Source organism: Canis lupus, chromosome 6 (assembly GCF_048164855.1).
Source record: "Canis lupus baileyi chromosome 6, mCanLup2.hap1, whole genome shotgun sequence".
In the NCBI taxonomy this organism is placed as follows: Eukaryota; Metazoa; Chordata; class Mammalia; order Carnivora; family Canidae; genus Canis; species Canis lupus.
The window spans coordinates 69,282,168-69,306,475 of NC_132843.1; the positions used below are offsets into that span (position 1 = coordinate 69,282,168).

Below are 24,308 nucleotides of genomic sequence, written 5' to 3' on the forward strand. Positions count from 1 at the left end.
TACAGGCGTGTCTTATACTTTCCAGAAAATGCCTTGATCTACGGTCCCATTAGCCACCCATTTGGCTCTCACACTAAGCAGTATATTACAACTAAGTCTTTACCAGAGAAATGGCTGTTATTTTGGCCTTCATAGGTCATTTTTGTTGGTTGAATTTCTCAACTTCTTGGGAATGAAGCAGGATAGAAGGCTGCCATTTATTGGGCCCCTTCAACATTAGTGAAATAAATGTAAATACTTTTTCTATGTGGTTTGTTTGTATATGCTGGGTTTTTTTTTCCTGTGTAGAAAATTTTTTCATAGTCAAATTTATTATTATTTTTGGTTTTGGTTTCTAAGGTTAGGTCATAGTCAAATTTATTATTACTTTTGTAGGTTTAGGTCATACTAAAGCTTTTCTCATTCTGAAATTTTAAAAAGTTTCCAGTGTTTTGGTTTTTAAAAGCAATTTTAGGTGCACAGCAGAATGAGAGAGAGGAAGGTACAGAGATGTCCCAGAGACTCCCTGACCCTCGTCCCCATGTACAGCATCCCGCAATGTAGATGTCACTCGCCAGAGTGGTGCGTTGTTACAGTGGATGAACCTCCATTGATATATCACCATCACTCAAAGTCCATACAGTACATTGGGGTTCACTCTTCATGTTGTATGTTCTGTGGGTTTGAACAAATGTATAATGCTTGTATCCATCTTTTTAATAGCATAGAGAGTATTTCCATTGCTCTAAAAAATGCTACTTTTTTCTAGTTTTAAAATTTCAAGTTTTACATTTAGATCTTTTTATGTATCTGGAATTTATTTTTTGGGTGAAATGGTTGAGATCCAATGTAATTCCTCCCCCCAAGTTTATTAAGATATGACTGACAAAATGGTAATATAGTTCAAGTGTGCAACATGATGATTTGATATATGTATATATTGTGAAGGGATTCAAACAATCAAGTTAATAAACACATCTGTCACCTCACAATGTAAGCTCACAGAAACTTTTAATTATACAACACTGTGTTACCAGGTATAGTCACCATGCTACACATTAGACCCACGGAATTTATTCATTTTAGGATTGTAAGTTTGTACCTCTCTGCCAACATGTCCCCATTCCCCCCACCTCGCACCCCTGGTAACCACCATTAATTCTCTGTTTTAATGACACTGTTTTTTTTAATTCCACATATTAAGTGACACCATGCAATATTTGTCTTTTCCCATCTGACTTCTTTCCCTTAGCATAATGCCCTCTAGGTTCATCTATATTCTTGCAAATGGCAGGACCTCATTCTTTTTAAAAGTTAAATAATAATCCATTGCATATGTATTTTCTTTCTCCATTCATCTGTGGACAGACATTTAGGTCGTTTCATATCTTGGCTAGCATGAATAATGTTGTAATGAACCTGGGATGATATATGTATCAAGACTGTGATTTATTTTTCTTTGGATATATACACAGAAGTGGGATTTCTGGATCATATGGTAGTTTTATTTCTAATTTTTCAGAAACCTCTGCAGTGTTTTCTGTAGTAGCTGTACACATTTACTTTCCCACCAATAGTGTTCAAGGGTTATTTTTTCTCTACATCCTAGCCAATATTTGTTATCCCTTGTCCTTTGGTGATAGACATGCTAACGAGTGTGAGGTGACGTTTCGTTGCAGTCTTGATTGGCACTGTTCTGATGCCTGCTGATGTCGGGCACTTTTTAATGTACCTGTTGGCCATTTGCATATCTTCTCTGGAAAAAAATGACTATTCAAGGTCTTTGGTCCATTTTTAAATTGGGTTATTTGGTTTTTTTGCTACTGAGTTGTAGACATGCCTTGTGCATTTTACATATTAATCCTTCTTGGGTCTGTTGTTTGCACATATTTTCTCCCATATGTTGCCTTTTTACTCTGTTGATGGTTTCCGTTGCTGTGCAGAAGCCTTTTAGTTTGATGTAGGCTCGCTTGTTTATTTTTGCTTTTGTTTCAAGTCCAAAAAAATCATTGCCAAGACCAATTTCAAGGAGCTTAATTCCCTATGTTTTCTTCTAAAAGTTATAGGGTTTTAGGGCTTATGTTCAAGTGTTTTATTTTTATGTTCAAGTTTTTAAGCTGTTTTAATCTTCTATGTATGGTATAAGATAGTGGTCCAATTTCATTCTTGTCTATGTGGATATCCAGTTTTCCCAACATTATTTATTGAAGAGACTGTCCTTTCCCCATTGTGTATTCATGGTGCCTTTGCTGACAGTTAATTGGCCATACGTGTGTGCATTTATTTCTGATCTGTCTATTCTTCTACTGAGGTATGTGTCTGTTTTTACACCAGTGCCATACTGTTTTGATTCCTATAGCTTTATAATGTAGTTTAACAGCAGGAAGCTTTACTCTTCTTGATTAATATTGCTTTAGCTATTTGGGGCCTTTTGTGGTTCCAAATGAATTTTTTGGATTGTTTTTTTCTATTTCTGTGAAAAATCCCATTGGAATTTCAGCAAGGTTTGCATTGAACCTGTAGATCGTTTTGGGAGTATGGGCCTTTTAATGATATCAATGCTTCTAATTCATGAACATTTATTTATTTCCGTTTGTCCTCTTCAATTGCTTTATCAGTGATATTCTTTAAATCAATGTCTTACAGTTTTCAGTGTGCAAATCATTCACCTTCTGGTTACATTTATTCCTAAGTATTTTATTTTACATTTATTCCTAGTTTTGATGCCATCGTAAATGGGATTTTCTTAATTTTGCTTTCTGATAGTTCATTGTTAGTATACAGAAATGCAACTGATTTTTGTACATTTTGAATCCTGCAACTTTATTGAATTTATTAGTTCTAACAGTTTTTTTTTGTGTGTGGAGTCTTAAGGTTTTCTATATATGAAATATCATCTGCAAACAGAGACAGTTTTACTTCTTTATAGATTTGGATGCCTTTTATTTATTAGGGCATAAATGTTCTTGTCTAATTCTCTGTCTAGCACTGCCAATACTATGTTCAATAAAAGTGGTAAGAGTGAGCATTTTTGTCTTATTTTTTATCTTAGAGGAAAAACTTCCAGCTTTTCTTCATTGAGTATGATGCTCACTGTAGGATTGCATATATGGCTTTTATTATGTTCAAGTACCTTTTATCTGTACCTAATTTTTTGAGTTTTTAGCATGAAAAGATTTTGAATTTTGTCAAGTGCTTTTTTGTATCTATGGACAGGATCATATGATTTTTATTCTTCATTTTGCTAATGTGGTGCATCATGTTGAATGATTTGCGTATGTTGAACCATCCTTGCATTAAGAATAAATCCTGCTTGATCATTATGTACGATTCTTTTAATGTATTGTTGAATTTGTTTGCTAGTACTTTGTTGAGGATTTTTGCATCTATGTTTATCAGGAATATTGGCCTGGTTTTCTTTTCTTGTAGTGTCCTTGTCTGGCTTTGGTATCAGGGTAATGCTGGCCTCATAAAATGAGTTTGGAATTGTTCCCTCTTCTTCAATTTTTTGGAAGAGTTTGAAAAGGATTGGTATTAATCCTTCTTTAAATGCTTGGTAGACTTCACCAGCAAAGCCATATGGTCCTAGTCTTTGTTGGAAGATTTTTGATTAATGATTCAATCTCTTTACTCATAATTGGTCTGTTTAGATTTTTTGTTTCTTCACTATTCAGTCTTAGTAGGCTGTATGTTTCTAGGAATGTATCCATTTCTGCTAGGCTGTCCAATTCTCCAATTCGTTGGTACATAATTGTCCGTAGTAGTTTTGTAATGATTCTTAGTATTTCTGTGTTATCAGTTGTAATGTCTCCTCTTTCATTTCTGGTTTTGTCTTTTCTTTCCTAGTCTAACTAAAGATTTGTTAACTTTATCTTTTGAAAAAAAAACTAGCTTTTAGTCTTGTTAATCTATTCTTTTGTCTTTCTAATCTCTATTTTATTTATTGCTGCTCTGATCATGTTATTTTTTTCCTTCTACTATGGGTTTAGTTTGTTCTTCATTTTTAGTCCCTTGAAGGATAAAGTTAGGTTGTTTATTTGAGATTTATTTTTTATTTTTTAAAAGATTTTATTTATTCATGAGAGACAGAGAAAGAGAGAGAGGCAGAGACACAGGCAGAGGGAGAAGCATGCTCCATGCAGGGATCCTGGGTCTCCAGGATCATGCCCAAGGCTGAAGGCTTTGCTAAACCGCTGAGCCACCCAGGCTGCTTGAGATTTATTTTTTCTTAATGTAGGTATTTATCACTATAAACTTTACTCTTTAGAACTGTTTTTTGCTGCATCCAATAAGTTTTGGTACGTTGTGTTTTGTATTTTTCTCAAAACATTTTTTAATTTCCCTTTTGATTTCTTCTTTGACCCATTGGTTGTTTAGTAGCAGTAGTAGTAGTTGTTTAATCTTCATAGATTTGTGAATTTTCTAGTTTTCCTCTTCTTATTAATTTCTGGTTTCATATCATTGTGGTTGGAAAAGATGCTTTATATCATTCCAATCTTAAATTGTTAAGACTTGTTTTGTTGCCTAATAAATGATCTATCCTGGAGAATCTTTTACTTGCACTTGAGAAAAATGTGTATTCTGATGTTGGATAGAATGGTCTGTATTTGTATATTAGAGCCACCTGGTCTAACGTGTAATTTAAATTTAATGATTACTTACTGATTTTCTTTAGGATGATCTACCCATTGTTGAAAGTGGAGTATTGACTTTCCATATTATTATTATATTGCTGTCTATTTCTCCCTTCAAATCTGTTAATATTTAGTTAAAATTTAGGTGCATAAATATTTACAATTGTTGGGTGCATAAATATTTATAATTATTATAACTTCTTGATGAATTGACCTTACATAATGATTTTTATCATTAAATAATGACCTTTTTTTGGTAACTTGTTAATTTTCGGCTTAAATTTTGTTTTGTCTGATATAAGTAGAGCTACATCTGCTCTCATTTGATTCCTATTTGCATGAAATATTTTTTCCTAGCCCTTCACTTCCAATCTATTTGAGCCCTTAAAGCTGAAGTAAATTTCTTGTGGGCAACATATAGTTGAGTCTTGTTTTTTTATTCATTCAGCCATTCTGTATATTTTGACTAGAGAATTCTGATCCATTTACACTTGTAGTAATTGTTGATAGCTATGGACTTACTATTACTATTCAGCTCATTGTTTCCTCACTAATTTATAATTCCTTTGTTCCTTTTTTCTTCTCTTGCTCTCTTCCTTTGCGGTTGGATAATTTTCCTCAGTGCTATGCTTTAAGTCCTTTATCCTTTACATATCTACTATAGGCTTTTATTTTATAGTTACCATGAAGTTTACTTTAATCATTCTTATAACACTATGTTTTAAGCTAATAACAGCTTAACTTTGAATGCATACAAAATCTCTACATTTTTACACCCCCCAACATTTTATATTTTTGATGTCACAATTTACATCCTTTTATATTGTATATTCATTAACAAATTATTGTGAGTTTTTTTCTTGATACTTTTGTTTTTACCCTTTCTAGTAGAGTTATAAGTGATTTACACACTACCATTACAATTACAATATTATAGCATTCTGAATTTAACTATATATTTACCTTCACCAGTAAGTTTTATATTTTCATATGTTGTTATGTTATTAACATTTTTAAAAAGATTTTTAAAATTTATTTATTTTAGAGAGAGAGAGGGAGAGAGAGAGAGAGAGAAGGAGCAGGGGGAGGGGCAGAGGGAGAGAGAAAGAGGCAGACTCCCTGCTGAGCAGAAAGCCAAACATGGGGCTCAGTCTCAGGATCCTAAGATTATGACCTGAGCTGAAGGCAGATGCTTAACAGACTGAGCCACCCAAGCACCCCTGATTAGCATCTTTTCATTTCAGCTTGAAAAACTCTGTTTAACATCTCCTGTAAGGCCAGTTTACTAGTGTTGAACTCCTTCCACTTTTGATTGTCTAGAAGAACTCTTAACTGTTGACTAATTATAATGTGTCTCAGTTGCATCTCTTTGGATTCATCTTATTTGAAAATCTCTGATCTTTTAGATCTGGATGTCTGTTTCTTTTCCCAGGTTTGGGAATTTTTTAGCCATTATTTTTTTCAATACACTTTCTGCCCGTTTCTCTCTCTCTCTTCTGGGACACCTATAATGTGTATATAGAACCAGTCGATGGTGTTCTATCTGTACATTAAGGTATTCTCATTTTTGGAAACTGTTTTTCTTTTTGTTCCTCTGAGTGATTTCCATTGCTCTTTGTATTAGCTAATTTTTTCTTTCCCTTGATTTAGTCTGCTGTTGGACCCCTCTATTGAAATTTTTAGTTCAGTTGTTATATTTTTCAGTTTTATGATTTGTTTTGTTTTTTTTGTAGTTTTTTATATTTCCTATCTCTATGTTGAAATTTTCACCCTGTGCATGCATTGTTCTCCTAACCTTGGTGAGCATCTTTATGACTGCTATATTCAATTCTGTTGAGTAAATAATTTATTTTGGTTTCATTAAGGTTAGTTTTTGGGAACTTATTTTGCTCTTTTGTTTGGAACAAACTCCTCTTTTTTTTTCTTCTTAAAAAAATTCTTTGTGTTTCTTTCTGCCAATTAGATAAAACAGTTTCCTTCTGTCAGTCTTGACAGACTGGCCTCAGGTAAGAGATGAACCTCATCAATCAGCCTCACCTGACCCCCTGGTGGACTCTCAAACCTTTGTGATTACCCAGCCCACCACCTGTGTTCTCAGTGGCTTAGTGGCTCCCAGTAGATTAGAGTATGACAAGACCCATCAGTGTTCCAAAGATGTGGCAATAGCCATACAACAGTTCAGGTTCCCAGAGGACTATTAACTGTCTGCTCCTTGAGCTCCCTGATGCAGGCCAATTGGAAATCAGACCTTCAGGCAGCAGCTGGGGAAGTTAGGGCAGTAGATACATAGTTTGACCTCTAGCAGGGAGAAACCAGGATGTAGGTGTTTTTCCTACTTACTCTGTGTTGAGCCAGAGAGAATATTCACTGGGAGCTCTTGTGCATCCAAATAGAACTGCCTCTTTGTTTTGTATGGTCTGGGGGATTCATGAATATTGAACCCCATCAGCTCTCAGAGCTAGGTGATTTGGGAGCCAGTCCCTTGGGTGACAGCCGTAACAGTTGGGTGGCAGATGTGTGGACAAGCTTCTTTCAGGGAGAAGTTAGAGAGTTGGTTTTTACTATAGGAGTGAGCCGGGGGGAAGGGGGGTGGCAGACAATGTTCCTGCCAGCTCTTTCAGTTTCCCAGGAGGATCTCAGTCAGCTCTCAGATGCAGGCTGATTAGAAGCCAGACCCTCTGGTAGCAGCTGGGAAGATATTTAATCAAATCCCTTTCAGGGAGAAATTGAGAGATGGGACTTTTTGCCTATATCCTCACTGTACTGAGCCTGAGTGGGGGTGGGGGAGTAGCTGTAGGAAGTGCTTGTGCACCCATTTAACAACTGCTTCTTTGTTTAATATAGTCCTATGGGACTCATGAATTTCCAGCCCCATTAGCTATCAGAGCTAGGTGATTGAAGGCCTATCCCTACAGTGGCAGCCACAAAAGTTGGAGCGCTCAATGTGTGGACAATCTCCTTCCAGGGAGACGCTGGTGCCATGGTTTTATTGTTGAAGCAAGCCAGAGGGCGAAGATAGGGGAAGTACCCAACAGCTCTTTCAGGCTCCAGGATTAGAAGCTGGATCCTCAGGCAGTAACTGGGGAAGGACGTAGTCAAACTCCTTCCAGGGAGAAACTGGAAGATGAGTATATTTGTCTGCTTCCTTTGCACTGAGCCTGGGGCAACAGACATGGGAAATCCTCACCCACTGTTTTAAAACTGCTTCTTTGCTACTACAATCCTGTGAAACTCATAAATACAATTTCCAGTGGCTCTCAGAGATGGGTAATTTGGAGGCTTTGGGTATCAGCCTTAAGAGTTGGGGCTCTAGGGGCACCTGGGTGGTGCTGTCATTTAAGCATCTGCCTTTGGCTCAGGTCATGATTCCGCGGTTCTGGGATCAAGCCCCACATCAGGCTCCCTGCTCTGTAGGGAGTCTGCTTTTCCTTCTCCCTCTGTCCCCCACTTATGCTCACTCTCTCTTTAAAAAAATTATATATAAAAAAAGAAAGTTTGGGGAGAAGATGGGAGTTGGGAGTTCCCTCCTGGTTGTAAGGCACTGTGCCAGATGCTATGGGGTTTATGGCTATGGCAAGAGTGTTTCTTAGCTTTTCTTATCCATTTTGAGGTGGGCATGTTTTCAGTGACCTGATGCAAAAAAAGTCACTCAACTAATTTCTGGATTTCTCTCAGAGAGGACTGATCCATGCCCATGTATCTGTTCAGTGCATCTGAGAGGAAAGGAGTCTCCTACCTGGCTGTATTGGTAAAATCAATCAACTTAATTCCTTTTAAAAATTTCTGTCCATTCGTCCTGGCAATGTTATCAAATAGTGTATCTTTTAAGCACTGAATGTCATGGCTAACTTCATTGGAAATTACCTTCCACTATGTTTTTGTGTCTGTTTCTAGTGCTGTATTTTCCTCTAATTATGCGTCTTCTAAGTATGTGCCATTACTCAGTGTTTTTGTTGCTCTTTTATATTTGGCAGCGTTAGTCACTTTCAATTATTCTTTCTTTGCAGGATTTTCTTGGATATTTATGTATGTTTACTTTTGTTTGTTTGAAAATGTCTTTATTTTACTCTTATTAGTTTAGCTGAATATACAATTATAGCTTCACAGTTATTTTTCTTCAGCAGCGTGGAAGATAATGTTCCACTGAGTTTTGGTTTCTATTGTTGCCTTTTTTTTTTGAGAGGGAAGGGGGAGGGGCAGAAGGAGAGGGAGAGAGAGAATCTTAAGCAGGCTCCACACCCAGTGCAGATCTGGACATGGGCTCTATCTCACAACCTTGAGATCATCATGACCTGAGCAAAAATCAAGAGTCAGAGGCTCAACTAACTGAGCCACCCAGACGCCCCTTTATTATTGCTTTTAAGAGGTATGTTGTCAGTGTAATTTTCATCCCCTTATGAATGATTCATCTTTTTTTGGTTGTTTCTTTTAAGAATTTTTTTTGTCTTTGATGTTTCATCATGATGTCTCTAGTTGAGGATTTTTTTTTTTATTTGCTGGGGATTTGTTGTGATCCCCAAATCAGAGGACCCATGTCTATCATCAGTTCTGGAAATTAAGCAGTCATTTTTTTTCCCCTTTCACATGGTCTCTATTTCTTCTGGGAAGTCAGACTGACTCTATTAAGACATTTTATCTTTGATGTCTCCTAATTTCATTCTATTTCTTTCCTGCCCTACTTCTAAATATGATAGGGATACAGGATTCGATCATTGTATCTCTTCTTCTAAGGCAAATTCATCTATTCTCTGGATTTAATTCTGTTTCCATGCTGATACCTTCTAAATTTTCTTTTCTCCTCCTCTCCCTCCTCCCCCTCCTCCCCCCTCCCCCTCCTCCCCCCTTCCTCCTCCTCCTATTCCTCCTTCTTTTTCTTTTAAAGATTTTATTTATTAATTTGAGAGAGAGAGAGAGAGAGAGAGGAGAGGGACAAGCAGACTTCGGGCTGAATGCAGACTCCAACACAGGGCTGGGTCCTAGGACCCTGAGATCATGACCTGAGCCAAAATCAAGAGTTGGAGGCTTAACTAACTGAGCCACGTAGGCACCCCCTAAATTTAATTTTCTGCTTTTAATTTGGTGCCTTTTGGCATATGAATTTATATACATATGTACATAAATACATATGTATTTATTTATTTGGATATCTCAGAATTAAGCTACTGATTTTCTAAACTTTGACCATTTCAGAAAGTAGCTCCTTTTGATTCTATTTGCTAATATTTTGTTAAAAATTTTTGTGTTTCTGTTGACGAGGGATATTGGTCTATAGATTTTTGTCTTGTTATGTCTTTGTTGTATCAAGATTTCACAAAATGAGCTGGAAAAAGTTCCTTCCTCCTTCATTTTCTGTAAACATTTGCATAGAATTTATGTGATATGTTTCTTAAATGTTTGATAGGATTCACCAGAAAAACATACTAGGCCTGGAATTTTCTTTGTGTGAAGGTTTTAATTATTAATTCAATTAATTTGATTGATATAGAGTTATTTAGAATTCTCTTTCTTCTAGTGCCAGTTTTGGTAGTTCTTAACTTGCTAGGGGTTTGTGCATTTCATTAAGTTAGATAAATTATTGGCACAAAATTATTTATAATATTCTCTTATTGTCTATTTAACATATGCATTATTTGTATGTTGTATGTTCTTTTTCTTGTCAATGAATCTAGTTAGAGTTTCCTTTTTTTTTTTTTTTTTAGTATTCAATGTCTACATTCAATATTAGCCAGTTTTTGTTATCTTGGTAATACTTTTCAGCAGTGAGATAGTTTCTCTACACAACTTCTAATGTATAGAAAGAAAAAAAATATTGCTGGAACATGAAAGATTTTTTAAAGTTCCTGTTGAAACTCCTTAAGGGTAGGAAAAGGAGAGCTATTACTTGTCCACCTTCTTTGTTCCTGTCCTTGACTTTTGAGATCAAAGAGCACCAAGGTTCCTGTTAAGCTGCTCAAAGGTTCTCCCTGCCTCTCCACCCACACAATCCTAGGGAATTTCTCAGCCCTCTACTTTCCAAATTTGTAATCAGATCTCTGGGCGTGTCTATATAGCTCATTAATTCAGTTTCAGAATCCACAGCATTTTTTAAACAAAATGAGATAGTTGCATTCTTTAAATGCCAGCCATGAAATCATCACTTGAAAGAAAAGAATGAGTCAGACTATACACACACACACACACACACACATACATTAAGTCAAATACAATCCAAGTTAGAGTTTCATAAATTTTATTGGGTTTATTGATTTCCTCTATTGTTTGTCTGTTCTATTTGAGAATTCATTTTAGACTGCTTTTCATTTCCAATATATGCATGTGTTACTATATGTTTTTCTTTATGCATTGCTTTAGTCACATCCTTCAAATTTGGAAATGTTACATTACTATTTTCATTTGTTTCAAAATGTTTTCTAATTTTCCTTGTGATTTTTTTGACCCATAGACATGTGGAGGTATGCTATTTAATTTTCAAATATTTGAACATTTTCCAGATACCTCTTTGTTATTGATTTCTAATTGATTCTACTGGGGCAAGAGAACATATTATGCGATATCAGTCCTTCTAAAATTATTGAGATGTGTTTTATGACCCAGCACATGGTCTGGCTGAGTCCATGTTCAACATACACTTCAAAAGAATTTGTATTCTGTTGTTATTGGCAAGCATTCTATAAATGTCAATTAAGTCTATTTAGTTGATTTTTTTGTTTAAGTTATCTGTATGTTTATTGATTTTCTGTCACTTATTCTGTCAATCCCTGGGAGAAGAATGTTAAAATCTCTACCTTATAGATGTGGATTTGTCTCTGTCCTTTTAGTTCTGTTAGCTTTTGTTTTATGTAAGTTGAAGATCTGTTGGGTGCACATATATTTAATATATTTATGCATTCCTAGTGAATGCATAAGAATGCATAAGATTGTTATCATTATAAAATGACACTCTTTATCTCAGAAATATTTTTAATATTTTGTATATATTAATATAGCTATTTTACCTTTATTCTCATTATGCTAGGTATAGATTTTCTATCTTTTTAATTTTTACCTATTTGTATCTTTATTTCTAAGATGTATTTCTTATAAACAACATACTTGGGTCCTGATTTTTCTCTTTCTTTTACTTTTCTTTTCCTTTTTCTTTTCTTTTCTTTCTTTTTTTTTTTAAAGCAGACTGCTGCATGCAGCACCTCATGTGGATGTGTTTGGAGTCTTGGAAGCTTGACTGCCCTTCTCCTACAATTGGACCTTAAGGGCTTGTTTGAAGGTTCTAGCAGGGGAGTATAGCTACTCATATACCCTTGATGAAGAATGGTCTTCCTCTATCAGGGAAGGTCATCCTCTTTGACCAAGCTTGCAGCTTTAGGAAGGATGCCCATGGAGTGGTGAGAGAAGATGGGGACACCTGCCTAGCCAGCTGGACCAGCTGCATTCATCTTGCAATCAATGGGGTGACAGATGTCACAGCCAGCTTGCCCTCATATCTGTGATTTTTAAATTCAGACTGATGATCTCTACATTTTATCTGGAATATGCAGATCATTTGCAATTAATGTAGTCATTGATATAGTTGTGTTTTAATATATCAGCTTATCATTTGTCAATTTAACTATACTTCTTTTTTCTCTTTTCTTGCTTTTTTTTTTCAAGAAACTGTTTCTGAGTAAGTATTCAATTTTTATTTCCAGTACTTGCTCATTAGCTACAGCTCTTCATTTTATTTGTTTTTAGAGATTTAGGAGTTGCCTAATGTATTTTAACTTGTCACAGTCTACTTTCAAATAATATCTCCCCAATAATATTTTCCTATGTCATACATAATGTAAAAACCTCACGACAATATACTTTCACTTCATCCTTTCAAAATTTGCACTATTTTTGACATATGTTTTATTTCTACAGAAATAAACATCTACAGATGTTATAAATCCCACAATACATTTTTATTTTTGTTATAAGCTGCCAACTATGTTCTAAAGAAATTAAAATATGAAAAAATATATTTTATGTGAATCCACATACTTATTATTTTCAGGGATCTTTCTTCTTTTGTCCTGAAATGCTTCATGTTGAAAAGTCTGTATTTCACTTAAATTTCTGTTGGTCATTTTCACTGGATATAGAATTCTAGGTTGACAGGTTTTTTTCTTTATGCACTTTAAAGATGTCATTGCATTGTCATCTATCTTTCATTGTTTTTGTAATAGAGTATGCAGCCATTTTTATCTTTAGTCCTTCATTTATGATGTGTCTTTTTATACTGAATCTTTTTAAAGATCTTTTTCTTTTCCACTAGTTTTTAATCTATTTGATTATGTTATGCCTTAATATAATTTTCTATTTTGTTTACCTTGCTTGAGGTTGTTTGTTGAGACTCTCAGATCACTGGATTTATTACTTTCACCAAATTTGAAAATTTCTGATCATAATTTCTTCAAATATTTTTCTGCCCTTCCTTGGCACCGCAATTGCACATATGTTAACCACTTGGTATAGTGTCCCAGCAACTGAAAATCTGTTTATCCTTTTTTGTGATTCTTTTCCTGTTTCATTTTTGTATCATTTATATTGCTCTATCCTCAAATTCAGTGACTTTATGTCTTATAATCTGAATAGAGTGAATGTGCAAATTATCAAGGGCTCTCTGGCTGAAGCAAATGAAAAAAATTGATCTAATAGGCAAGCACCAAGAAAAAAGATACATATGGGAAAGAGTGGAAACATACATAATAGGCAGAGTTACCAGAGTACCTTTCAATGCTGCAACTTCAGAGCATCATACCTCAATTAACAGGCAACACCTATATATTAAGGTGACATGTTGACAAAAATAATGCGGTGACTATTTTCTTGGTAAAACAAAACATATGCATTCTGAACTGCTTCTTCCCAAAGAGCTTAGGACAACGATGCCTTTTTTGAAGGTCACTGACAGTACACAAATTGCTTTAGGACCAATTGCTGTTATTTCTCTTTAGTTCTTTTTGTTGTCTGCTTTAGACTGGGTCACTAGAAGAGTAATAACTGGGAGAAATCAAGCATCCATAATTGGAAAATTCTGACAATAGCAAAAATGTGTTCAAGTTTCCTTTTCTATTTGTGAAGGATTCATTGAGCAGGTAGAGAGGTACCCATTCTCTCAGCTAATCTCAAATGATGTTTATCTATTCATTAAAAGCCTTACTTAAATGACTTCTGCTTGAGGACTTCCCTTAGAGCAAACAACCAGGATATAACTTGTTAAAAATATTCTTACATGAAAACTTTTCACTGGGTCATATTGGCCTCCCTTCCTTGTTAGACTGAATACTGGTGCTTTGCTGTGCTTAAGGTCTAGCAGAAGTGATTTGAATCTGAATCATAACACAGTTTGTCTCTGAATGCTATTACCTCCCTGACAAAACTCCATTCTTCTGAAGAGGAGAGCTGGATTCTGAAAGCTTTCCAAGGACTTTCAGAGTTTTGTTTTATTTGCTGTTTCTAGAAATTTCAGACAAGTAGGAGTCTCAGGGTCTCCTATCTCAACAGAGGCTATTCTCTGTTCCCCATTTCTCCCTTGCCACAATCATCTTACTGAATGTCATGACCATCCAGCAGGACTCACCTGCTGTGTTGCTAATGGGCAAGTTTTTCAGAACTTTGCTGCTGCGAATTTCAAAGAGCTCTGGGAAAGAGAGATTTATCTAACTTTTCAAACTACTTAACAACTAAGATACCAAGTTTGCCAATAGATACTTGAAGATCCAAAGGTGTTCTAGTTACCAGAAACATCTGGTCAAGATATTGGAAAAGAAAAAAAAGAGTAGAAAGAGAAATCAATGAAAATATTAGCACATTGGTCTTTCTTTTAAAATCCTAAGAAATCACTGAGGATCACTTTCTAAATGTAGCTGCTTGTGTTCAAGGTCACATGACTTATATGTCTGGCAACTGTACCTGTGTTCTCAGATCACTTGAGTTTTAGTTCTGTAAGAGCTGTCAAATTGTGCTAAAATTGAATGTAGAGCTCTCTATGGGCTAATACTATTTTAAACAGTATTGCTTGTAGATGGTGAAGTATATTACCTATAAGGAGGGTGACCAGTTATCTACTACTACATAACAAAACATTCCAAAAGGTAATGTATTAAGATATATATTTATTATTTCTAATGATTCTCCAGGTTAACAGGGTGATTCTGCTCTACAAGGTGTTGTCTGGGAATCACTCAGGTGCTCACATCTTTTAGGGCCTGGATTTCCTTACGGCGTGGGTACTGACTTTCAAGGGGGCAAAAACAGCAGCTGCCAAGCTTAAGCTAGGCCTGTCAGTGACATTACTTCCACTGGATTCTACTGGTTAAATTAAGCAAAAGGCCCAGGATCTGAGGGGAGGGGAAATAGGTTCACCTCTCAATAGAAGCAGCATATGAATAGACTATAGAGGGGATACTTGGAGACTATCCATTATACATACATCTCAGGAACTATGCTGGTTTGGTTGGGATCATCCTGGTTTATGTTCATTGTTCTGCAGTAACTAATAGCCATCCTCTATTTACTCTCAAAGTCATCTTGGTTTGGATGATAGATTGTATGGTCACACTATGCACAAGATAACTTTTAGAACTAAAATGCTATAATATGAATTCCCAGTAGTAAGTCTGTTCAACTGTGGAGTGAATTTTTTTGTTTTAAAGATTTTATTTATTTATTCATGAGAGAGAGAGAGAGAGAGAGAGGCAGAGACACAGGCAGAGGGAGAAGCAGGCACCATGCAGGGAGCCTGATGTGGGACTCAATCCTGGGACTTGAGGATCAGGCCCTGGGCTGAAGGTGGCGCTAAACCGCTGAGCCACCCTGGCTGCCCTGTAGAATGAATTGTGAGGGCTAGGTTTCACTTCTGGCTTCATATCTAGCAAGGGTTTTTCTTCAGTAAGGACAATGATGGTTTAGCAAGTCCGCCTTTGTCTTTCTGGGCCAACTGGTTAATAGGATGTGTGAAGAGGATTTTGAATCTGTGAGGGCCAGAGAATATAATGGTCATGATTTCTCTATCTCTCTGAGGTATTTTAGGTTATTTATATTGAAACTCTCCTCATAGTGGAGGTGGAAACAGCAGAACTTGGAGATAATGTAGTTTGTGATTGCCTGTGTTTTAGCTATGCCTTGCTCTAATCACCTGCAACACAACTAAAGGTTAAAGCTTTTAAGGATATTCCCTGGACAGGGCACATGCAAAACTATGAGGTAGATCAAGCATGTTTTAACATTCTAGATTTCCACATTCGCTTGTGGTGTCTTCTGGGCCTTTTGTCTATCTTTATGTTCACAGTGCTCTCCTGTCAGCCTGCACAAATCATGGCCTTCAGTACAGAGAACACCCAGGCAGGGCCCTCTTCCTAAGCCTTTAATCTTGCCACATCCTCCCCCCAATAAATGGCAACATTTGCTCATCATGTCTATTGTCCTAATTTCAGAATTGCTGAACAACTCAATACTAAGATGGATATGACTGGAATTTTATTCTATCTCCTTGGAAAATTATCCACATGTTGACAATAGGCTTCTGCTGATTAGGCCTAATATTCTTTATTTTACTTTAATTCAATGCAAAATTTCTCAGTGTTGATCAACACCTTCTTAAAATTTTTTCCTCTCTAGAATTTCATAAGTACTCATGTCCTCCTTTTATCTGTGAGTGTTCTCTGTGTCTCTCTAACCTTTCTCCTGTGTTTCTCTCTGGCACATCCACCCACTTATCTGTATGTCTGTTTACCTCTCATTCATTGTAGCACCCCTGTAAATTCCAGTCTTGCCTGAAAACCTTTAGGGGGAGGATATATCCCACCTGTAGGAAGGGCTTATAATTTATCTTGTTATGCTATTTCATATAGCTGCTATTAAGCCATATATTTAATATCCCCTCAGGTTTATATTGTACAGAAGTGCAGCTTGTAGAGAAGTGCCATTCTGTAAGATGTTAGTAACTGGTGCATGAAGAGAGATATAGAAACTGGCACAAGAAATATGCCTGTGACTGGCGCTTCTTCAGGTTCTGGAGTTTGTCCTCTATCATCATCAGGATCTCTCCTACCTGTCATTACAAGTAAGGAACTTAATGACGGTTATGTATATGTACATAAAAAAACAATCAAACTAACAATCATGATCTGGAATGAAGAATTCGAAGTGTGATCATTAATTTAATGGGTGTGATAGATTATATTATTTGTTCCTAATTATTTAGGTTATCTTATAGGCAGGACATATTCTCTACCCCACTGACTTTGAGTTTAGCCAAATGATTCACTTTGGCTTATGGATATCATCGACATTGGGTACATGCTAATCTTCAAACATGCTTGTATGGTTTGGTTCTCACTTCGTTTGATCTGCCTTCCATTGTGAGGACAAATAGCTGTAGACCCATCCGGGCTCCCAGAGACAGAAGACATTTAGACCCAGTCAGATCCCAATGGCAGAACTCAGCAGGATGGTATCTAACTCATAGCCCTCAAGCAACAGGAGCAAGAAATTAATGTGTGTGTTATAAGCAATTTGTGCGCTTGTTGCAACAACAAAAGCTGATGGATACAGAAATTGGTACCAAGACTGGGTTCTGCCCTAACAACCTTCAAATGCATAGCATTGCTTCAGTAATTAAGGAAGATATAATAAGAAGCTAGAAAAATTGGTAACCTATGCTATACATTGGTGTCATAACACTGTGATAGATAGAAAATGTATCTACTAATTTGTGTGAAGGGGCCTTGAAACAAAATGTTGGTAGCATGGGTTGGTTGTTATTGGTTGCATTTGATAGGAGACTATAAGAAAGGAACTAAGAAACAAACTGGTCTGTTTGCAGTGAGAAATGAAAGGAAAAAATGAGGATTCATAAATTTTGGGATTTGCTGTATGCTACTCTTTTTCACTTCCTTCCAAGAGGAAGTCCTCATTTTAACCTGAGGACAAGGGCTAAATGGGGAGTGATATCATTGACACACAGCCTGGGAACAAGACCACATTTAGAACATGGCCTACACGCCTTTTGTTCAAGTGTCAGTTTAGATTAATAATCTATTCCCAAGTAGTTTATTTCAGTTTGACAAAATAAATGAGAACGAAAAGAACAGCATGGTTGCACCTAACGAAGCCTGATGAGCTTTAGGAGCTTTAGGTACTTGTCATGAAGAGAGAAAGATATGTAGACAGAGATACATAGGTTGAAAGGAACTGTGGGTGTGGTTATTGGCATTGGAAGTTGACTGCAACCAAATAGATGAAAAGCACACAAAACCCTTCAACATTTAAAATAACCCTCTTACCAAAAGTGCTTTAACATGGGTTAATAAAGACTGTGACTGAGATTGAAAAAATAATCTACTTTATAGGGATAGTAAGTAGGCTTAGGAAACTGCTTGACCACTGGGAGAGCATGTTTTTTTATGCCCTACCCAAATATGGTCAAGGGTGATAATAGATGAGGGCAGAACTTCTAGAAAGTTGAGGCAAGAGATGTGGAGACTAAAAAGCCAGCAGAGTACTCGTAGGGAGTGAGAATGGGGCATGATCAATGATTAATTCTGACCCTTACATTGGGGGAACTCACAATATTTGCTCAGTGGGATTTTAGAATTGTGTGGATTGGAACCTCCCATTCCTTCCCTTTCTAAACAGAAGTATTTATTGGAGTTATCCTGTTCCTGTTTGATCATAGTATGTTGAACATTGGTGAGGAGAACAATATTTTTTTAAGTCTGTATGTCTCTGGATCAACAAGAACTGTAACTGGACTGATGGATATGATGAGATCCCCCTCTTTAAGCCTGAAGACTTGGTTGAATACTTTGGGTCTAAGGAAGAAAGTAAATATTTGTGATCAAGAAGTTGGTCTTGGTAGACAGTACTATTTGTCCACAGTTATTCTTTCAGTCTCTGCCTTTGCCCTGCTTTCCTCTGGTTGAAATGTACTCTTCCATCCTATTAACTTCTGGCTTGGCACGTAATTTGCCTTAGCAGAAGATTGGGAGTAATACACGCACATGATATATGCCACATCTGAGCAGAAGCTTTAAATGTCCTTGAATGGATTGGCTCTGTCTGTACCAACTCTTGATGTTCTAGTCTCCCCTATGAATACCTCATGCTCTGCAAAGTGGATGCTATTTGTCCTGCTATTGGAATGGGAAGGCATGTAGAGCCAAACTGAGTCCAGAGGAAGTCAGAAAACCTTACAGATGCCTGGCATGGTCACAGCCCCACCACAGGCCTCTGTGAGCAAGAAAGTAGGTGTTTATTCTTGGAAAGCACTGAAGTTTGGGGGTTGTTTGTTGCTATGGCAAAAGCTGACCACTACAAAGAATTATAAAAAGACAGAAGAAATCATACATGAAGCAGAAAAAGAAAATATTATGCAAGAAACCAAAATCTTGTTGAAATCTAACACATCACATATAATTGTTGAACTAAAAAAGGAAGAAAACAAGGAAATCAAAATAAATGAGAATTTCTTTATTTTATATCTGGAACACAGATTTAATTGAAGAACTGGAGAAAACATCTTTGAATGTTAGGCACTGATTTAAAAGACTGTCAAAGGGAAGCCTATTATAATGGAACTAACATGATTGGTTAGAAAAAGACATACAAGTCAATATTTCTGAAAATCCAGATGCATTCTTTGTGTCATGTTGCATGCATAGTTTGAATTTGTTACTAGGAAACATGACATCAATTGATAACAATGACATTCTTGGGGATGCTTCAAAAATCATGTATTATATTTTCTAAATCTGTCTAAAGATGAACCATCTTAATAGAAAAAAAATATAATTTGACCTTAGATTTACTGTCAAACTCACAAAGGGAATGTTAACTAAATAGGTTAAACTAATTAGATTTAATTTAGACCAGACATGAGATTCACTAGAAGAGTTAAGCAAAACAATATAAAGTCCTCAAATAAAAAACAAATTGTAGACTTTAGTGCAAAATAAAATAAAATTTGTATTTGTGACATGCATAGTTTATTTGGTATAAATTGTAAATTGCTAATGTCAGAAAAGATTACAAAACAGTCAAATAGATCTAACTTTGGATATTTCATTTTTCAAATACCTAAAACTATCTTTTTTAATTATAGAGGAAATATCTTTTCCTTATTGAAAGAAGCTACATGTGATAGCTACAACAAAACTAACATTCTAATAAAAAAGAAAAAATTTGAAACAAAAAAGGAAAAACTTGCATGACTATGGGAAAGAAGGAAAGGAAAAAGATATAGTTGCAATTCAAAAAATATTTTAATAAATTGAGCAATATATTACAATATTTTTGTTTTTTCTTTTAGGTATCCAAACACTGAAACATTTGAAAGGACTTAAAAAATACTTGAATGCTCTGGATACTGCCATAAGAAATGATGAAAACTGCAATGTGAGTGATAACAATATATATGATGAGTTTAAAACATTTCATGTCTTTTCTGCAATAGAGATAATTTTCATATATGATATCATCATAATCTTTATACATGATACATAAAATTCATGGGACATTTCTGAATCTAAGTATTATTTTAAGCATTTTTTTTTTTTTTACCGGCAAGTCCATTTACTACCACAAAGTTTTTCCATTTGAGATTTATTTTAAAAAATTAAGGGGCACCTTGGTGGCTCAGTAGGTTAAATGACGAACTCTTGATTTTGGTTCAGGTCGTAACATCGGGGTTGTGAGATGGAGCCCACAAGTAGGGTTCCGTGCTGGGCATGGAGCCTGCTTAAGATTCTCTCCCTCTCCCACTGCCCTCCCCACCCCTAAAACATTTTTTTAAGAGTGACAATGACTCAGGAAAGGTTGTCTAATGTGGTATTACTAAAAATAGTACACAAATTATGTGACAATCTTGATTACAACAACACAATTGATGGTTTTCCTGAAACAAAGGTAAGAAAAATAAATTTCATGGTTGCATATAATATATACAATGTGCACATATTTATTACTAACCCAAATATTTTTTGTCCCATCAATTTAGACATGCTCAGTAGCAGTTTGCTATCTAATATTTAACCTAGTTGTGGGTATATATAAATTTAAGTTTTACATGTATTTTTCCATTATGTCATTACAAAGAAACAATTTGTCAAGATAAGAGGCTGGAACATATTGCATTAAAAATTTTTTTAGCTTTATCTACAACTTTAAAATGTTTAACTTATGGTATGTGGGATCCCCCCCTTGTACTCTTGCCCCAGACCCCATAGATGATAGAGGTCCGCTTGGTCAGAGGAGCCTTTTAGAGACATTACTTTGCCTCTTACTAGCTGTGTTACCATTAGCAAGTCACTGAGTTCCCTGCATCTCAATTCTGTCATATGTTAGGTATGTAATAGTATCTTCCTGGTGGGCTACAGTTCTTTTGAAAATCAGCTTAGGTGGTGCTGATGCTAATGATGCTGCTGATGACAGCAGCAGCAACAGAAAATGACCAGTGTCTGTTGCATGCTATTTATTAGCTCACTAATCATTGCAACAGCCCTATGAGGTTGTACTATTATTGTCTCCATTTTATAAATGAGGGAGCTGAGGCACAGAAAAGTTAAGTCACCTGCCCAAGACCTCTCAGCTAGTAAATGGTAGCGATGTGATTTGAACCCAGGAAATCGGACTTGTATTTTGTAAACCGTAAAGCATGTACAAGATATTGTCATTGTGATCTAGAGTCTGTGAATATATTCATTTGGGTTGCTGCAATAGCTGAAGCAGCATCTGCATTACTTGCTTGATGGTAGAGTTCATGCCTTGCGACTCCTTATATCAAAAGTTCGGGGTTTGAAAATTTATAGTGTCTGAACTTACTTTCTGGAGTTTCGTGGGGTAAATAGGAAATTGATCTTGAAAACTTTTGTTATTACTGCTTTGTAAAAACTATTAAGAAGTTTGACTGGAGGCCAATATAATCTATGTGTTGGGACAAATATCAGAGGTCATGTAGTTTGGCGCAGAAATCCCTTTTAATATGTTCCTGGTACTTCAAGTTATCACAAGGTCTACTAATTTGATGTGGTCTACTAATTTTATATAAGAAATAGAAAAATGATGGGAGATGAACCAATGACAATAGATAAATATCAATTACAAAGCAGAGAAATGACTTAAAAATTGTGAGGAATAGGGGATCCCTGGGTGGCGCAGCGGTTTGGCGCCTACCTTTGGCCCAGGGCGCGATCCTGGAGACCTGGGATCGAATCCCACATCGGGCTCCCGGTGCATGGAGCCTGCTTCTCCCTCTGCCTGTGTCTCTGCCTCTCTCTCTCTCTGTGACTATCATAAATAAATAAAAAAAAAAATTAAAAAAAAATTGTGAGGAATAGAGCCCGAATTCACAATACAGTTTTAAATAATATGCAGGAATGGATAACAGAAACATTTAAGCTCTTCTCGTCTCCTCAATGATTTTAGAAATAAGAAATTTATTTTAAAAGTGGGTTTTGACCACTCTATATCACATTGTATTATTGTACTAGTAAGCCTAAATATAAACTCAGCTTAGTCAGAAAATTCTATAATTTTCATAGAATATTTGCCCCTTGAAAGAAGAGAACCAAACTGAATAGATCTTTGGATGCTGATAGTCATTTCGGCTCACTCATTAGATGTGCGATATGCTTCCCAGTTATCAGTGGGTCTTGGCAAACTGGAAAAAAAATACTACATGGCATGGACCTTTAGGGGTCTCTTATGAATAAATGAATTTGTTAATCTTAAATTCAGGAAGGTTAGGGCCTTCTGTAGCTATATTTACATACTGACGATTGGATGAGCAAGTAAAAAGATCGGTATAGGCTTTGAGGTAAATGAACCCGAATTAGGCATTCAAATAAACCTGACCCCTCCTCCCCCAAGTAATTGTCTTAGGATATCATACCTTTATTCCTTACTTAACTTTATTTAAATGATATTTCTTTGGGGGAAAATTATTCTGGGATTCATCTGGTATTTGAAGCAAGGGTTTGTTTTGTTTTTTTATTTTTGTCTTTATTTATTTATTTTTTTTGCTAGTGTTTGAGGAGCTCAGGAAAATTGGTTACTATTTCAGCCACATTCCTCCTTTGATCACAATTGCTTTGAACAATGTCACCATCATCGGAGTAAATGTCCAGCAACCCAACATGCCTACAGGAGCTATTGGGCCAAGTCAGGACTAGGGTACTCATTAAAGCAAATTAAGAACATTCCTTCCCAATAGTGCCCACAGACTGGGCTCTGGTGGAAGGCTAATGGTTGTGAAATGAAAAAAGGGTTTGTATTCAAACAAATTTGGGAAATTTTGCTTAAGACAACCAGATGTGTATATTTTTCTATGCCTCAGGACTTCTCAGGGCATTTAGTATGTTAATGTACCCTGTGATCTTTGCCAAGGATTATTCAAAGTATCTAGCTGATGAATATTCTTTGGAACACACTTTGAGGAATGATGCTCTGTAGTAACACTTCATGTTTCATGGTCTGTACCTCCCCAACAAATCTGGTTGCTTGCCAAAATAGGGGGCATAAATATTAAGGCAGCACCTGAATGAGAAACGAGAGGAGAAGATGTCACTGAGCCCCGCTGTCTGTCCGCCACTTTCTGAAATGCATGGGAATGAATGGCTCCCCTGCCTTCATCGCTTTCTTTTTTCCTCCAAGAACAAGAAGCAGGGCACTTGGAACAAACAAAACTGCTTGTGCAGGGGAGCGGGCACCATGGTTCTGAGTTGCTCGAAGGCTCATGCCTGAATTAAAGGCGAGGCCACATACGAGGAAATAAAACGGTCCGCTCAGAGATCAAATGCAACATTTGTATAGAACCTTATTCAAAATGGATACAAATGCATCAATTCTTCAGAATTATAGGTGAATCAAAGGAAAATTACATCCAAGGAGATAAAGCAGCAGCTAGCAGTCTAACCACGTACAGTGCAGAGATGCAACTTTGAAGCTTCTGGCCTAGCGTGCCAAAGAGCCAGATGTGGCAGGTGGAATTATAGCAGCTCCAGCTCAGCATCTGGAGTGTATAAATCTGTCCCATAGAAAATTAAGAGGTGCATAAGAAGGTGGTGAGAATGACCAGTTGAAAATACCCTTTTGAAAGAAAAATCACTTTGAAGAACATAGAACATTAAAAAAAAGAAAAGAAAAGAAAATTGTATCTAGGTTCAAATCGTTCTATTTAGCAGTGGTGGTGTGAAAGGATCATATCTGAGGATTCTTCAAGCTCCAAAATAGCAAAAACCCCCCAAGATGGCTCTCTTTTCTGGCAGAGGGAGAAAAAGAGGAAGAAGGGGAGAGTGAGGGGAGGAAGGGAGAGACAGAGAAATAGAGAACAGATCACATTGTGTCATTGCGCAGATAGGAAAAGATGACACTCTGAGACTGAGCCAGTAATTCGTAATTATGACCCTGATTCAGTCACTCTACAGGTGTGGATAGAGTCCCCAAGGCTTCCTTCTACAGATCAGAGAACTGTGATTATTTTCATTACCAAAAAGATAGGCAATATATGAAACGGATGTCGCAGCTATGAATGATTTTGTAAAGACAATAAGCAGCACTGCAATGACTGCATCACTAATAAGCATTGGTGTGGATCACAGAATCTTCTGGCTTGAAGGGACTTCAGGGATTACCTGGTGGACCTGCTCACAGTGTAGAAGCTACAACTGGGGAACA

At 36.3% G+C, this 24,308-nt stretch overlaps 1 long non-coding RNA gene across 1 annotated transcript in view; it reads left to right on the plus strand.

The window, feature by feature from the left end:
- The first annotated feature begins 16,243 nt into the window (after positions 1-16,243).
- The window catches only part of LOC140634764 (uncharacterized), a 31,080-nt gene continuing 23,015 nt past the window's right edge, over positions 16,244-24,308 (plus strand). The window contains exons 1-2 of the long non-coding RNA XR_012032146.1: positions 16,244-16,698; positions 19,945-20,030. This is a non-coding gene — a long non-coding RNA (uncharacterized lncRNA). The remainder of the gene's footprint in view (positions 16,699-19,944; positions 20,031-24,308) is intronic.